At 41.5% G+C, this 4,469-nt stretch overlaps 1 long non-coding RNA gene across 1 annotated transcript; it reads left to right on the forward strand.

Moving 5' to 3' along the window:
• The first annotated feature begins 307 nt into the window (after positions 1 to 307).
• Positions 308 to 3,553, forward strand: LOC128115978 (uncharacterized). The gene is made up of 4 exons (XR_008220330.1): positions 308 to 1,135; positions 1,233 to 1,343; positions 1,746 to 1,833; positions 1,931 to 3,553. It is a non-coding gene; the product is annotated as an uncharacterized LOC128115978 (long non-coding RNA).
• Positions 3,554 to 4,469: the final 916 nt, after the last annotated feature.

A 4,469-nucleotide genomic window follows, 5' to 3' on the forward strand; every position in this document is an offset into this window, starting at 1 on the left:
TGCCTGTAGTTCTTCTTGCTGCTTAATATGAAGTTTACATCTATCTTTCCTGCCATTGTTTTGTGAATGAGAAAAACGTTAATTTTCAAGATTTAATCTGCAGTCTGAAAATAAGTTGATATCTATGATTCATGCTGCCGCCTGCAACCATGTTGATGTCATTGATTCTACTCTGTTAATCAAATTGATGTCTAACATAGGACATCATGCTATTCCTGCTTCTTCTGGAAGCCATGTAGATGCCTGTGGTCCTTCTTAACCACTACATACATTGTTGATTTCCAAGATCTCTCCTGCCCCTTTTGACTGTATTAAATTATTATTCTGTGTTACCAACATGCAGAATGTTAATTTGCAAGATTTAACCCACCATCCAAATGTAAGATGAAATCCATAATTCATGATGCCACCTGAAACCATTTTGATGTCATTTATCCCATGTGCCTCTGTTAACCAAATTGATGTCCATGATTGGATGACCTACCATGCTCTTCCTACTATTTCTGGAAGCCTTGTTCATGCTTGTGGTCTTTCTTACTGTAGATATGACATTGATGTCCATATCCATGGAGATCTTCTGCTACCGGAAACCCTATTGATGCAAGAGTTCTGTGCTGCCAACATGATGAATGTTAATTGCCATGATCTCAGCTACCATCTGAAACTATTGATACTTACATGCTACCACCTACAACCTTGTTGATGACATTGATGCCTGCTGTCCTCTTTATCATGTTCATGAACCTTTCTGTGCTATTCCTTTTGGTTTGAAGTTCATGTTGATGCCTTATGGTTATGTTTTGCTCCTGGATAAGATGTTGATGTTAATGGTCTGACCTGCCACCTGAGACCATGCTGAGGTAAGTTTTCTGTGTTGCCAACATGAAGAATATTGATTTCCATGAGTTGATCTGCCATTGGAACTTAAGTTGATATCTGTAATTCATTCTGTCCCTGGAACCATGTTGATACCACTGATTCTTGCTTCTTTTGTTTATCATGTTAATTACCACGATCTGACCCACCATGCTGTCCCTACTGCTTCTGGAAGCCATGTTGATGCCTGTGGTTCTTGGTGCTCAGGGATATGATCTTGATGTCAATGTTCTGTTCTGACTCCTGAATCCATGCTGAGGTAAATGTTTTTTGTTGCCACTGTAAAGTATGTTCTTCTTCTTGATCTAACCTACTATCCAAATCTAAGTTGTACTTCATCACCCATGCTTCTTCAGGCCACCACATTGATGTCACTGATCCTTGCTGCATGTTTTAACTATGTTGATATCCATGAGCCAACCCTCCATTCAAAACTATGTTGATGTTATGGATCCTTCCTACTTCTGGTAAGCATGTTGATATTCCTGTCTCAGTGTGACAGCAGAGGCTATGCTGCCACTGATAACTGTGTTGACATATCTAGTCTCTCTTTCCACTGGACACCATGTCATTTCCATGATCCTACTCATTCTGAAAGCTACATTGATAGTCTTTGTCTTTGATACCACCAGAGACCATGTTGATGTCCTTGTTCCATACTTTACCAGTAACCATGCTGCTATCCCTGATCTGTGCTGCCTTTGTTAACCATGTTGTTGTCTTGGATTTGTTTTGCCCCCCAAACCTGTGTTGATATCACTGATTTGTACTGCCAGTGGCAAACATTTTGATGTCTCTGAACCTTGCTGCCTCTGCTAGCTATGTTGCTGCCCATGATCTGACCTACCATTCAACCCCTACTGCTTCAGGGAGCCATGGCGATGCCTGAGGTCCTTGTTGCCCCTGGATGCGATGTTGATGTCCATGTTCTGTCCTTCCACCTGAGACCACATTGAGGTAAGTATTGTGTCCTGCCAACATAAATAATGTTGATTTCCTTGATTCCACATGCCATCCAGAACTAATTTAATACTCTTGATGCATGCCACTGCAGGAAATCATATTGATGTCACTGTTCTTTGCTGCATCTTCTAACCATGTTGATGTTCATCATCCAACCTACCATCCAAAACTTTGTTGATGTTACTGATCTATGTTGTAGCTGTCAACCATGTTGAGGTTACTGAACTTTGCTACCACCTGTAACCATATTGATGTCTGCAGTGTGCAGTGTCATCAGAAACAATGTTGAAGTCATTCGTCCATACTGCTACCTGAGACCCAGTTCAAGTAAGTTTCCTGTGCCACTCATGTGTACAATATTGATTTCCATGATCTGTCTGCCACCTGAAACCAAGTTGATATCCATGATCTATACTGACACAGGCAACCATGTTGGTATGACTTATTCTCACTGCCTGTCTTAACCTTGCTGATATCCATGATTCGACCTGTCACCTGAAACTTTGTTGATGTCACTGATCTTTGCTATTGCTGTCAACCATGTTGATGCTACTGAAACTTGCTTCCACTTGTAACCATACTGCTGTCTGTAGTCTGTTATCATCTGAGACAATGCTGAAATCAGTGGTGCATACTACCACCTGAGACCCACTTCAGGTAAGTGTCTTATGTTGGCAATGTATACAATGTTGATTTCTGTGATTTGTCTGCCACCTGAAACTAAGATGATGTACATGATCTGCCACAGGAAACCAACCTTGTTGATGTCACTGATCTTTGTTCCCTGTTTTGATCATGTGGATGTCCATTATCTGACTTAACATCTGAAATTATGTTGATGTCACTCATTCATGCTGCCGCTGATAACCATGTTTATGGCCATAGTCTTTGTTGGAATCTTAGACCTTGTGGATGTCCATTGTCCATGTTGCCACCTGAATCCATAATGATGTCCATGATGATTGTAGTCTGTGCTGCTGCTGGGGATTAGATCAATATAAATGATCTGAGCTGTCAACAGAAACTATTTTGATATCATTAAGCCATCCTGGTGCTGGAGACCATGTTGACATCTTTGTCCTTGCTGCCACCAAAAACTATGTTTATGTTCATGCTCTGGACTGCATGCTGAAGGCCAGTTGAATATCCATGACCCAGATGCTGATGGAGAATGTGTCATGTCTGTGGTTAGCACTGCCACAAGAAGGCATCCTGATAGTGATCTGTGATGCCTCCCGCATACATGATATGTTGGTGATCTGTGTTGATGTCATGGACCAGATGGATGTCAGTTATCCAAGCTGTCACCAGAAATCTTGTGGACAATGATCTGTGCTGCTGCTGGAAAACCTGTAGAAGTCTATGATCCATTCTGCTACTGGAAACCATGTGGAAGTCCGTGATCTGTGCTTCCACTGACTTCTACTGGCAGGGAGCTTCTTTTGCGGTGGTATCAATGACTGTAGAATCACAACTGAAATTCAGACAGACATTGAAGGCTTCTGTGCCACCATCCCCCCAAAAAAGAAAATCCAGACAGGATATTATTGGAGAATCCTTGAAAGTTGTAATAAAAATACTATATGTAACTCTTCATAGTTGATGGCTTCAGGCAGGGGTTGGGGAAGAACTCCTTTTTAAGGGGCTGGCCACTGCAAGTTTGACCATGCTCCAATGAGTATAAGGGTAACACAGATTGGACTTGTTATATTGTATTTTTTCTATTCTGGGGGAGGTCGCCACAAGGGTGGGAGGGTGGACCTGGGAATGGGAAGCAAGTGTGATTGAGGTTTGTTGTATGACATTCTCAAATGATTAATAAAATATTAGGTTGGGAAAATAAAAAAAAGTGTCAAATAGTGTGTATGTTAAATTTGGCCTACAACTGGTTCCTTATTTTAACTATATGACTTGAACCACAGCCTAACTATCTTAGCCATTGTTCTAGTGATGTAAAGAGACACCGTGATCAAAGCGACTATTACAAGAGAAAGCACTTAATCTGGGGCTTGTTTCAGTGTCCGAGGTTTAGGCCATTATCATCATGGCAGCAAACACGGTGGCATGCCAGCAGACTCTGGAGCAGTAGTTGAAAACTACCTCCCGATCCATAGGCACAGAGAGGAAAGACTTTGGACTTGGCATGGCCTTTTGGAACCTCACTGCCCACTCCATTCCCAGTGACACATTTCCTCCTACAAGGCCCCACTTCCTAATTCAAGCATTCAAGTATATGAGCCTACGGAGGCCTTTCTTATTCAAACCATCACATTGTCTTAGAATACTTTTTAAAAATTTTTTATTCTTTCAAGAGCTTATACATTTAGACAATATATTTTGATTTTATCCGTTGACCATTTCTTCCCTTCAACTCTCTGTAGTGGTCCCAGTCTGTCATCTTCTCAACTTCATGCATGCTTTTTTTGTTATTAATAACCCTCTGAGTCCACTTAGTGTTGCCCATGTGCCCATGTGTGTGAGTCCACCTACTAGAACATGGACAACCTAACAGAGGCCATTTCTCCAAAAGGAGTGACTTTCCCTTTCTCAGAAACCATCAGTTGCTCATAACCCCTCCAATGGTGTGCCCTTAGACACATCCTTCACAATTCATGTTAGAACTTTGAAGA

The sequence above is a fragment of the Peromyscus californicus genome, unplaced genomic scaffold (genome assembly GCF_007827085.1).
Source record: "Peromyscus californicus insignis strain IS unplaced genomic scaffold, ASM782708v3 Scaffold_10__1_contigs__length_136768540, whole genome shotgun sequence".
Taxonomy (NCBI): domain Eukaryota; kingdom Metazoa; phylum Chordata; class Mammalia; order Rodentia; family Cricetidae; genus Peromyscus; species Peromyscus californicus.